This window comes from Hypanus sabinus, chromosome 15 (genome assembly GCF_030144855.1).
Source record: "Hypanus sabinus isolate sHypSab1 chromosome 15, sHypSab1.hap1, whole genome shotgun sequence".
NCBI lineage: Eukaryota > Metazoa > Chordata > Chondrichthyes > Myliobatiformes > Dasyatidae > Hypanus > Hypanus sabinus.
The window spans coordinates 66,068,686-66,082,105 of NC_082720.1; the positions used below are offsets into that span (position 1 = coordinate 66,068,686).

Sequence of the window (13,420 nt, forward strand, 5' to 3'; positions counted from 1 at the left end):
TCGAACTCCAAGCCCAGGCTCCTAGTTTCCAGTTCCATATCCTGGTTCCACTATCATCAAGGCCTAGCTCAGGCCCAGAATCCTTGTCTCATCCAGGGTCTGTGTCATGTCAGCGTCCTTTCTTCCTCATTTCCTTTGCTTCCTTCTCATGCCTAGTCCTGCTCCTGGTAGTTCAGTGTCTACTTCTTGCATTTCGGTCCACTCCCAATGCCCCCACTTATGACAGTAGGATCTGATGTAATGGGAGATTCTGTGTGGAATTTGTACACATTTCCCGGGTGAGGTGGTGATGCATGTGTAGTATATATGTGACATATTAACATTCTTGCACATTCTTTGCACTGCATGTGTTTTAGCCTTTTTTTCTTTAAAAATCATAATAATCTTAGTTTATAAATACAGTACTTGTGAATGTGGGGAGTGTTCTGAACACTGTGAGAATCTGGTTTCATATGGCTTGCAGCTCTTTCTGCAGATAAACTCTGTCATTGTAATCATGAGGTCCTCCTTCGAGGAGAAGTCATCTTCACTGACTTCCAGGAATCTCTAGTCCATGGTTGGCTCAAGGTCGTGAATGGTATGGTACTAGAAACTTTGGCTCCACACACTAGGAACACACAAGTAATACTCCAGCAGGAGAAGGAACACACCAACTCACAGTCTACCCATTTTATTTACCCACCCTGTAAGGCAGCCCCTACCCCATTGATGAAAGCGTCTTCGCTCCCTATTGGACTTATCAGCTACCTCAGAATTCAAAGGGTTATGCTGAATCTTTGGGCCCAAGTGCAGGATCACACAGAAACTTGGAAAAGTTAAACAAAACTAGGAAATTTATTAACCAAAGGGGCAAAAACAAAACAGTAGAACTTACAAGATCTTGGACAAGTCAGAATAACTTGGTCAAGCTTCACTAGGAAATGATCAGGACCAAAAAGCTCCTGAGGGGATAAATACATCCAGGACTTGCCCAGCTAAGTTAAAACATCATTCTCTTGATAAGCTTACAAGAAACCATTTTGATAAGAGAAAAAAATCCAGGATACTTAATTGGACACATGAAAAGTCTCAAGGAGAATTAATTGGAAGAATCTAAAGACAATTACAACTTAAATGTAAACCAGGGAAGACCTAACTATAACACATCAGAAACACAAAGCACAAAAATGCATTATAATTACAATTAATAAAATGCAGAGAATGCAAAAAAAAACAAACAGCAAACAACTGAGACCTCAGAATACTCACTGATAACCTGAGGTTATCAGTACATAGACCCAGAGTGGATACAGGTCATGGTTAATGGTGATAAACTACCCAAGAAGAAGGAAGAATAGGAAAATCAGTGAAATTACATTTCTGAGAACCTTTTGCACCTTCTCTCAGTCTCAGTCAAATAAAAGGAAAAAATAAGTAATATAAATGAGATTGATAGACTTACCATTTTAACCACATAGCATAGAAACAGAGAAACATAGAAAACCTACAGCACAATACAAGCCCTTTGGCCCACAAAGCTGTGCCCAACATGTTCTTACATTAGAAATTACCTCTGGTTACACATAGCCCTCTATTTTTCAAAAGTCCATGCACCTATCCAGGAGACTCTTACAAGAAACTATCGTATCCACCTCCAACACCATCACCGGCAGCGCATTCCACACACTTACCACTCTCTGTGCAAGAAAACTTACCCCTGACATCTCCTCTGTGCCTACTTCCAAGCACCTTAAAACTGTGCCCTCTTATGCTAGCCATTTCAGCCCTGGGAAAAAGCCTCTGACTATCCACATGATCAATGCCTCTCACCCAAGGAGAAAAAGTCAAGTTAGCTCAACCCATTCTCATAAGGCATGCTCCCCAATCCAGGCAACACCCTTGTAATTCTCCTCTGCACCTTTTCTATTGTTTCCACATCCTTCCTGTAGTGAAGTGTCCAGAAATGAGCACAGTACTCCAAGTGGGTTCTGACCAGGGTCCTATATAGCTGCAACATCACCTCTCAGCTCCTAAACTCAATCCCACGATTGATGAAGGCCGATGCACCAAATGTCTTCTTAACCACGGAGTCAACCTGTGCAGTAGCTTTGAGTGTCCTATGACTTAGACCCCAAGATCCCTCTGATCCTCCACACTGACAAGAGTCTTACCATTAATACTATATTCTATATAATATATGGGCCATCATATTTGACCTACCAAGATGAATCACCTCATACTTACCTGGGTTGAGCAACATCTGCCACTTCTCGGCCCAGTTTTGCATCCTATCAATGTCCCACTGTACTCTCTGACAGCCCTCCACACTATCCACAACACCCCCAAACTTTATTACACCTTTCCACAATCTGTCTCCCTATCTGCTCTTCAATGTCACTGTTACTAATGGGTGGCCTATAAAAAACACTCAGAAGAGTTGCTGACCCCTTCTTATTCCAAACTTCCACCCACAGAGACTCCATAGACAATCCCTCCATGATTTCCTCCTTTTCTGCAGCCGTGACACTATCTCTGATCAACAGTGCCACTCCCCCACCTCTTTTACATCCCTCCCTGTCCTTTCTGAAACATCTAAAGCCTGGCACTTTAAGTAACTATTCCTGCCCCTGAGCCAACCACATGTTTGTAATGTCCATATTACCATAGTTTCAAGTAATGATCCACGCTTTAAACACATCCACTTTGTTTATAATACTCCTTGCATTGAAATAGATGCACCTCAAACCATTGGTCTGAGCATCTCCTTTCTCTACTAACTGCCTCTCCTCCCTCTTGCACTGTCTCCAAGTTTTCTCTATTTGTGAGCCAACCGTCTCTTCCTCTGTCTCGTCAGTTTGGTTCCCACCCCTCAGCAATTCTAGTTTAAACTCTCCCCAGTAGTCTTAGCAAAACTCCCCGCCAGGACATTGGTCCCCCTGGGATTCAAGTGCAACCTATCCTTTTTATACAGATCACTTTTGCCCCAAAAGAGGTCCCAATGATCCAGAAGTCTGAATCCCTGCCTCCTGCTCCAATCCCTCAGCCATGCTCCACCTCATTCTATTCCTGTACTCACTGTCACATGGCACAGGCAGTAATCCCCAGATTGCTACCTTCGTGGTCCTGCTTCTCAACTTCCTTCCTAATCCATGTAGTCTGTTTTCAGGACCTCCTCCCTTTTCCTACCTATGTTGTTGGCACCTATAGCTGTTCTCCTTCCCACTTCAGGATATTATGGATGCAATCAGGAACATCCCAGACCCTGGCACCTGGGAGGCAAACTACCATCCATGTTTCTTTCCTGCATCCACAGAATCGCCTGTCTGCCCCACCCCCCAAAATATAGAGTCCTCTATCACTGCTGCCATCCTCTTCATTTTTCTACCTTTCTGAGCCACAGGGCCAGACTTTGTGCCAGAGGCACAGCCACTGTTGCTTCCCACATGTAGGCTGTCCACCCCCAACAGTACTCAAGCAGGAGTATATATTGTCAAGGGGTACAGACACAGGGGTACTACCTGGCACCTGACTTCTGCCCTTCCCTCTTCTGACTGTTACCCAGTTATCTGTCTCCCAAGGCCCTAGTGAGACTACCTGCCTATAGCTCCTCTCTATCACCTCCTCACTCTCCCTGATCAGACAAAGGTCATCGAGCTGCATCTCCAGTTCCCTTAAGGAGCTGCAGCTTGACACACCTGGTGCAGGTATGGCCATCTGGGAATCTGGGAGTCCCCATGACTTCTCACATCTGACACAGAGCACAGAACAATCACCTCACACACATACTTCCTGTCTGGATTCTACACAGGCAACCTACCTCGCATTGACCAGTTATCTCTGAAGCCCCGTTAAGCCAATGCCCTCCTGCTCAGTCTCGCTCTACTAGCCACTCGCTCTATAAAGCTGCCTCTTATTAAACCCTTCTTGCTGTTCTAACTGGCTGATGTCCACCTGCTTGTGCAGTTGTGCCCCAACCAAGCCGCTGAAGAAATAACAGTGGGGAAAAATTCCCAAACAGTGCCAATAAGTACAGGAGATCAGGTTCACTTATTTTCTGGTTCTGTATCACACTTCGTTAAATCTGGACACCATGAAGAAAACACTACCTTAGGATTTTTTGAGACTCATTCAACTGCCTGTAGGTCCTTTCCCCTACTCACTTGTCTCCTTCTTTAAACACTAAACTGTCCAGAAATGAACCCATTCAGTATCAGAATCAGATTTAATATCACCAGTACAGGTCATGAAATTTGTTGCTTTGCAGTGGCAGTGAATTTTAATAGAGGTCTGTCTGTGCAATACGCAAGCCAGGCCAGCACGATATGGAGAGCAAGCTGCTTCCCATGTTGTTGGTTCCCCCTCTCCACACAGCTGATGAATCCAAAGGAATGGCAGAGCCCGATACTGTTTGGCACCAGTGGCATTGCAGGAGTTTCCAGTCAGGATTGAACTCAATGTAGGGATGTCTTAGGGACTCCAGCTCCAGATTGTTCCTCAGGATTTACTTCCAAAGCCTTCCCCATGAGTGGGTATAAGGTCATAGTTTTCTTTCTCCTGGATAAGCTACCAACCATGGCTGACAATTCCCATTTGTCTAAAATGGCTGATTTTAAGGTATCTGTCAGGGTCCCTTCTGGCAAGCGCTCACCTGGCTATTTACATCAGGAATTGGGCCTCAATCACCTCGTTTAGTTCCAATCATTCCCAGGTCCCATTAACTACAAACACCTGCTTTCCATCAGCCAGTGCAGTATAAGAATCCTGTGACCCCCAACTAGAAGGTGCGATTTAGTTGGTTGACTCGTGTATGAGTAACCTTGTTCCATGGTTCTTAGGACTATCAATTCTATGTCTAGCAGCGTTTCTGAATTCTCTACTAAAACCAAGACTCGGGGTAAAGAATCCCTTGGCACCAACTCTGCACTTGCTACGACCGTAAAACCTCCCAACTCGGCCTCCACGCCTGTGTTCAGTACTTGGGTTTGTTCCACCGCCACGTCCTTGCAACAGTGTCAGTAATTCACCTTTGCCCCTTCTCTTGTTAGCAGAAATGGTTCCACTGGGCTTCGTAGCTAAGGGACACTAAGGAAATGGACTTGGTTGTCAGAGGCTATTTGAGATGCATATTGTTGGGAACATTTAATAGGTAGTGGGAGCTTACCCCAGCTCTAATAACCTTAAGGAACTTACATTGCAATACAAAGTAATAAAAACCATAAATTACAAGTAGTATATATAAAAGTAAATTAAATAAGTCATGCAAAAAGAGGGAAAATACAGAAGGTTTATTGTCCATTCAGCAGTCTGATGGTGGATGGTAAGAAGCTCTTCCTGTAATGTTGAGTGTTTGTCTTCAGGCTCCACTACTTCCTCCTTGATGGTAGCAATGAGAAAAGGGCACCTCTCTAGACCGTTATGCTTGACTGATAGAATAGCCTTTCTCGCTAATTACTTTGTGAGATAGGGCCTCTCGATGGGGAAAAAAATTCACCTACTCCTGAACATATGTAGATGAAAAGATGCTCCAGTATTCTGAGAATTATGTAATTATTGGACTGTGCTATATATATATGTTTCCTTCAGTTTTTCACTGTCGTTTTTTTTTCTTGTTGACGATTGGTGGGCAATCTGTTAATTTTTTGTGTGTAGGAGGGGTTGGGAAGGTTTTGGTGTTACTGTCACTGTTTATTTCTGCAAATATATTTAATGGCTATCTGGAGAAGACAACATCAGAGTTGTAGTGTACCTGCACCGTTTGATAATAAAATGAACCTTTGGACTTTTGACCTGTTCACCTTTAATCTATTTTCCCAACCCTCCTTCCTCCCTGTGACTTCTATCACTGTTACTAATAACTGGCCCTCCTGATCATCAGAGTTCACCTCATCGTTCTTCAAAGGGAACATATTCTGCTTGTGAGAGGGAGAGATTAGTTTGATTTGTCATATGTGCAGCAAAAATTTTTAAAAATGTGGTGTTTGGAGTAGTTTGCGATGTGCTGTGGCTGCATGTTAGTGTTGTCATGCTTTTGACGCCAACACAGCATGCTCACAACTCACAAACCCGAACCCGTACTTCCTCTGTATGTGTGAGGAAACAGGAGCAGTCAGAGCATCTCAACGCGAATGTACAGATTCTGCAGACAGCGGCGGGAATCGAATCAGGATCTCTGGCGCTATAAATTGATTATATTAACCGCCATGCTACTGGGGGGAGTGTTACCAAGTTGTGCAGCAGAGTAGAGCTGAGATCACACCCAACATGGACAGATTTCTGCTGGGATGAGTTAAGTTCTCGCTCCCTGATTTCCTGATCCCAGTTCACTGAGTACAGTATCACTCTCCTTCACCTCTCGCCCACTGCTCCTTCCAGCTGAACACGATTGGGAGAATTACACAAAGTATGAGATCACACAAACTGCAGAAGTTTGACGGCTGGTTCTCCACACAGAGAGGGATTTCTCTTCACCGATCACAGTCACCGTGTTTCAGTTTATCATCACTTCTGTCCTATATTGGTACATGGTCAAAAAAAACCGATTCCAATTGCAGGCCGAGGCATTAGAGAAATAAACCCAAAAATCAGAACACCGAGAGCTAAATTCTTGCTCCCACTGAGCGCAGGCTCACTGCGGATAAAGCAGCCTCTGTGTGAAAGAGTTGGTTGAGCAGAGACTCGAGTCAATGGGAGACACTGTGGTTCACCACCGCTCTTCCCCTTCAGGATGTGGTGCATACCACACTGTTCAATGTGCAGAATATCAACACTGGCAACGTTCTGGAGTGATAAACACTGCGGGAAGCTCCGAGCAACAAGCTGAGCAAAACTGGAAACCGAAAACCATGCGATGAAGGTACAGAAAGTCCACAGACTCACTAAACCACTGTGACAAATTGCTTCAGCAGATGAAACAGTAACATGGTTCCTCGGCATCCTTCGTAAAACCAAAGCTGACAGTAGATCACCGTGAGGTGAGAGTGCTCCTTGCACAGGCGGCGGGCAGTCGAGGTCTCTGCCCCAGCCGACTCCTGGCCTCTCTTCCGGGGTAAGTTTGTTTCCTTAGAGAGGAAGCATGCAGTTAACATGGCCACATGGGGAGATTTCAGGGAACTGTGCCCCGTTCCCCGCCCTGGAACAGAGTGTTTTGTCACTATATTTTAATTCAAAATTGTATTTTGTGAGTGAAAAACAACAGTTGCTTTGTAAAAAAGAAGTGACCTCAGTGGCAGAGGAATCGAGTAACAGCAGATCAGTCGGGCATGGATGTCACATCATTGTAGGTTGGAGAGACACGCAAGATGCTAACCAGAGTCTTCCTGTAAAGTCTAAATCGTGGGACCCTGAGACTGCAGGAGTGTCCTAGTGAGACCCCTGACCCCTGTAATTCTAACCAATGCTTTTAGGCTTCATGTCCCTTGTGGGAGATTCCTGCCAAAATATTTAGGGGACAAAATTTAACACGTGGTCTGTACACACCACTGTGTGGTGAAAAAGGCACAACAGCCTTCTGTAACCTCAGACGGTTCGGAAAGTTTGGTTTGGGCCCCAAACCTTAAGAACCTTCTACAGGGACAGAGTCGAGAACATCCTGACTGGCTGCATCACTGCCTAATATTGGAACTTCACTTCTCTGAATCACAGGACTCTGCAGAGTGTGGTGCAGATAGCCCAGCACACCTGTAGATGTGAACTTCCCATGATTCAGGACATTTACAAGGGCAGGCATGTAAAAAGGCCCTGTAGGGTCATTGGGAACCTGAGTCACACCAACCACAATCTGTTCTATCTGCTACCATCTGGGATGTGGACTGCAATATAAAAGTTAAAACCGACAGGGTCCAGGACAGCTTCTTCCACCAGGTCATCAGACTGATGAACTCATGCTAACTTGAGTGTATTCTATATTACATTGACTGTTCTATTTATTATAAATTATTATAAATTACTATGATTGCATATGGCACATTTAGATGGAGATGTACCGTAAAGATTTTTACTCCTCATGTCTGTGAAGGATGTAAGAAATAAAGTCATTTCAATTCAATCTTTCTACTAAACTCGCTGGTACAAAGAGAGGATTTGGGGTGTGGGGTTTCTTGTCAAGCTCTACGATCCTCAGAGAACAGGTGATTATGGAATTAATATTGTCTTTTAATTAGAATGCCCACGTGCCTTGTTTTTGTTCGCAATCTGTTGACATGTGACTGAATGTCTCTCTGAAATAGTGTCTTGTTGTAGCTGGAGTAGGAAAGTGCTGCTTTATGCATGTCAGATGTGAATTTGAGTTATTGTGCAGACTTCATTTGTCATTCTCCTCCTCCTACACACCCATTCAGGGTTGGCAGGTGAGACTTGAGTCTGTGAAAAACAATCTCAGTTCCTGGAGCCTCCTCCACTGTGGTTGTAGGAGATGACCTTGGGAATACAGGAAATGGTTTTACAGCTCTGCGTACCTTTCTTCTCCTGTTCTCAGCTTTCCTACCTGGATTTACTTTGATTCTTGCTTTCCTATTAATTTTCTATTAACTTATTCATTTTTAATTCTTGTTATATATCATTTTATTTAAACGTTTTCCTTTTGTTCCACAGGTTATTTGCTCTTTGAAGTTCCACTGGATATTGAGAACCATGTGTTTGCAGAAGATAAAGATAGTTTTGGGACAAACATAGGTTGTGTATATGAGGCACACAGTGCAACATGGAATCAGGCCAATTTGTTCCTTGATATTTTTCTGTGCTCAAGTTCAGTAGAAATTCTTTTGTTGCCATACTACAGATGTTACGACAATTGAGGGTGTGATGCTTGGTCTCCTAATGAGGAATGAGACAGGGCCGGTCACAGAAGTTTGTGCAGTGGAACACCAGGCATCTAATGATCATAATGCCAATAGTTTGAAAGTAATTATGGAAAATGATAGGTCTGTTCCTTGGGCTGAAATTTTAAATTGGAGCAAGGCCAATTTTGATGGTATGAGAAAGGAGCTGGTTAGGGTGGATCCGGATAAGTTGTTTTCTGGCAAAGGTATATGTGGTAAGTGGAAGCCTTCAAAAGTGTAATTTTGAGAGCACAGAGTTTGTATGTTCCTGTCAGAATAGAAGGCAATGACAACAGATTTAGGGAATCTTGGTTTTTTAGACATATTTGGGCCCTGGTTAAAAAAGTGATTTTTTTGCAACTGTATTTACTCTGGAAACAGATAAAAAGCCTATTGAAATGAGGCAAAGGAGTAGTGAGGTCATGACCAGATAACAGGATGAGGTGTTTGTGATTTTAAGGATAATTAGGGTGGATAAATCCCCATGGCCTGAGAAGGCATTGCCTCAGAACCTGTGGAAGGCCAGTGCAGAAATTGAGGGGGTCCTAGTAGAGGTGTTTAAATCATGTTATGAATTATATATTTGATATGTTTGTTTTGCACTGTATTAGTCTTCATCTTGTTAATGTTTTATTTTGCAGTTGTTTTGTAGAAACACATAAAAAAATAATTACAAGAAAACATCCTTAGCCACAGATATTGTGCCAGAGGATTGAAAGACAACTAATTTTGTTTAGGCTGGTGAGTCTGACATCAGTAGTGAGTAAGCTATTGAAAGGAATTCTAAGAGACTAGAGTAGAAGTATCTGATAGACCATGAATGATTAGAAGTGTCAGCATGGCTTTGTGCACTTCAGGTCATGTCTAACCAACTTTATAGAGTTTCTCATGGAAAGTTGATGAAAGAAAGGCAAGTGGATGTTGTCTACATAGACGTTAGCAAGGTCTTTGATAAGGTTCCACATGGGAGGTTAGTCAAGAAGGTTCAGTCACTTGGCCTTCAATATGTGGTTATAAATAGGATTGGATATGGGCTTCATGGGAGAAGCCAGAGGATAGTAATAGATGGTTGACTTTCTGACTGGAGGCATGTGACCAGTAGTGTGCTGTAAGGATCGGTGCTGGGTTCATTGTTCATTGTCATATACATCACCAATCTGGATGATAATGTGGTAAGATGGATCAGTAAATTTTGCAGTTAATACCAAGAATGGGGATAAGAATCAGAATTATTATCACTGGTGTGTGTCATGAAATTTGTTAACTTTGCAGCAACAGTTCAATGCAATACATAATACAGAAGAGGAATAAATAACTAAATAAATAAATAATGAATTACTGTATACATACTGTATATTGAATAGACTAAAAATCATGCAAAAACAGAAACAATGTACTGTATATTAAAAAAAAGTGAGGTAGTGCCCAAGCATTCAATATCCATTTAGGAATCAGATGGTAGAGAGAAAGAAGCTGTTCCTGAATCACTGAGTGTATTCCTTCAGGCTCTGTACCTCCAACCAGATGGCAACAGTGAGAAAATGGTGCACCCTGGATGCTGGGGGTACTTAATAATAGACACTGCCTTTCTGAGAAACCAGTCCTTGAAGATGTTCTGGGTATTTTGTAGGCTACTACACGAGATGGAGCCAAATAAATTTAAAACTCTCTGCAGCCTTTTTCGGTCCTGTGCAGTAACCACACCCCCCACCTCCCACCCCATTGTTGCAGCATCAGAATGCTCTCCACAGTACATCTATAGAAGTTTTTGAGTTTTTGTTGACATATCTAATCTCTTCAAACTCATAATGAAGTATAGATGGTTTTTGAGCTATGCCTAGCTACATGGTCATGGATATAGAGAGATTAGAGCAGCGGTGTAAGCACACACCCCTGAGGTGCACCAGTGTTGATTGTCAGTGAGGAAGAGATGTTATCTCCAATCCGCAAAGATTGTGGTCTTCTGATTAGGAAGTCAAGGATCTAGTTCCAGAGAGAGATACTGAGGTCCAGGTTCTCTAACTTCTCAAACAGGATTTTGGGAATGATGATGTTAAATACTGAGCTATAGTCGATGAACAGCATCCTGACATATGTGCTTGTATTGTCTAGGTGGTCTAAGTTCATGTGAAGAGCCACTGCGATTGTGTCTGCCATTGACCTATTGCAGTAATAGGCAAATTGCAGTGTGTCCAGGTCCTTGCTGAGGCAAGAGTTCAATCTATTTATGACCAACCTCTCAAAGAATTTCATCACTGTAGATGTGTGATGAGATCTGAAGGATTATCCAATATGAACTGTTACTTTAAAAAGAGAGAGAGCAGGAACATGTGTGTGCTATTTCAGTGAGAGAGAGTGCAACAAAAAGCCTGTGAGTTACCTTGTAAAAGGCAAGGCGGAGCTATGTGACGGACATCTGGTGTTCAGCAGTTATGAAATATATACAAAGTCAACTGGCTTTGTAATTAGACATGCCAGAGACAAGGAAGACACTGACACTGGTTGAACTTTGTGTGCTCACGACAAAGGTGGGGTTTTTGATCACAGTGTAAACAAAGGGGTAACCGGTGGAAAGCTATCAGTGTGTTTAACCCTTGCCTGTGTTGATAGCTTTACAGTGCAAAACTGGCATTCTTGTTCATGTGGTGACAGTCAGCGACTTTAATAAGTTTCAGGAGCAGGCCAACAACGTGGAAAATTCTACGGCATCGGCTCTGGGAAGACTAAACATCTCTCTTTCTCTTCAAACCACTCAATTCAATATCCGGAACTGAACTGACTGCATACCTATACCTTCGTGAGACTGTATCATTTCACCACTTAAGCTTGAAGAAGTTTGGGAACTTTATTTACTCACTCATATATGCATATACACGGCTAACCAGTTTGCCTAATCTTGTTTTATATTACTTTACTATGTAGTTACTAATAAAATAGAGTTTGTAACAAAAGACTCAGACTCCAGGTGTGTCCATTTCTACTGGTCCTTTTTAACCCATTACGGGATATGTAACAAAATTGGGGGCTCGTCTGGGATATTATCACTTTATTGGGAGCCGTTCTAAAAAAATTGGGGGCTTGATTGAATAGTTAATTTGATTGTGACAAATCTCTTTTGATTTGTGTGAGTGGAATATTAGCAGAAATTGAGTTTCAGGTTAATAAGTTTGTGGCAGAACCAACCCTTGAGGCATTGGATGATGCTAAGAGGGATGTGTTGTTGGGAATTGCTCATAAATTAAAAGTTAAGGTAACTACAAGAATGAAGAAGGCTCAGATGCAGCTATTAATAGCACAGCATTATGTATCCAAGGGAATATTTGAAGTGGAGGTGTTGAAAATGTTTGCTGAATGTGAAGTAGTTACCGAGGCTGAGGTTCAGCTTCAGGCAGCAAAAATGAAGTATGAGTATGACTTGCAATTAAAATGGCTCGATGCTGAGGAGGCAGAATAACAGGGGGAGTTCAAGAGGGAGAAACCTATGTACTTCAATCGCTGGTAATGCTTGGAAGGGTTAACTGAGGGTTTGGATGTCTTGAAAGAGCTGGTCTTGATTGAAGATTTTAAGAGGTGTGATCCATTGGTCTAAGGGCATACCTAGATGAAAAGGATGCTGCTGCACTGCAAGAGTCTGCTAGGTTAGCAAATGAGGATGTTTTAACATACAAGGTTGAGTATACTCCAGATGAGAGTTTCCCAGAGAATAGCTGGGAAAATCAGGGGAACGTGTAATTTGAAACTGGGACTAGTAATGGAAGCCTTGAAGAGGTAGCTGTCCTGATTCCCTGTGTTCAGGTTGTTGAAGCACCTGTGAAATCCCAGGGTTCTAAACCTTGTGTTGAAACTCAGTTAAGGTCTGAGGTGAATGACTCGGTTGAAAAGGAGTGTGGTCCTTTTGTGTCAGATGGACGTGGTTCAGTGAATAAAGGGTTAACCTTGGTACCAGTGAAAGTTGAAGATTCTCAGTCACTTGTGTTAGATGGTGTTCTAAAAGAAAGTGATGAGATGAAAGCTGGTTAGGTAAATATTGAAAATATTGTTAAGGGTGCTGTTTCTGGATTTTTGAATAAAGAACTTGTGAAGTTTGGATTGGTTTCATGATCTTTGACCCTGCTTTCAGGACAATGGCCTGTTGAAGTATGTGCCAGTTTGTTAAATTTTGTTCTGCCATTTGAATGTAAACACCCTCAAGACTGTGTGTTATTTTTCACAATTGTTTTGGTTGGAAAAGGGCACCTGCAGGGATTACTGCAGAGACAGATTGAGCTAAAGGTTGTAGAAATAGAATAAATGGATCATTTGGGATGTTTCATAATGTACATATGGTTTTTGTAAGTCTAGTGATTGTACTGAGTTGGCACTTATCCAGGCTAAAATGTATTCAGCAGTACAGCTAACAAGCCAGCCTGTTGCTGATGACCCCCAAATGGATACTGATGTTTACCCTACATGCGCAGTAACCCAAAGCATGTCTGAAAAGTCTGCTGATGCAGATAGTTTGGGGCAGGGGGATTCTGATACCCATGATAGCAAAGACAGGGGTTCAAATCATAATGATTTGTCAGAGCCTTTTCTACCTTCCATGTTATAGCAGGATTTGGATAGTAAGGAGGATGAGAAGGTTT

The 13,420-nt window shown here is 42.6% G+C and overlaps 1 protein-coding gene across 1 annotated transcript in view; it reads left to right on the forward strand.

The window, feature by feature from the left end:
* Positions 1-11,674, forward strand: part of LOC132405566 (uncharacterized) — an 82,456-nt gene extending 70,782 nt beyond the window's left edge. The window contains exon 17 of the mRNA XM_059990473.1: positions 8,569-11,674. The gene's annotated coding sequence lies outside the window, so the exon portion shown is untranslated. The remainder of the gene's footprint in view (positions 1-8,568) is intronic.
* Positions 11,675-13,420: the final 1,746 nt, after the last annotated feature.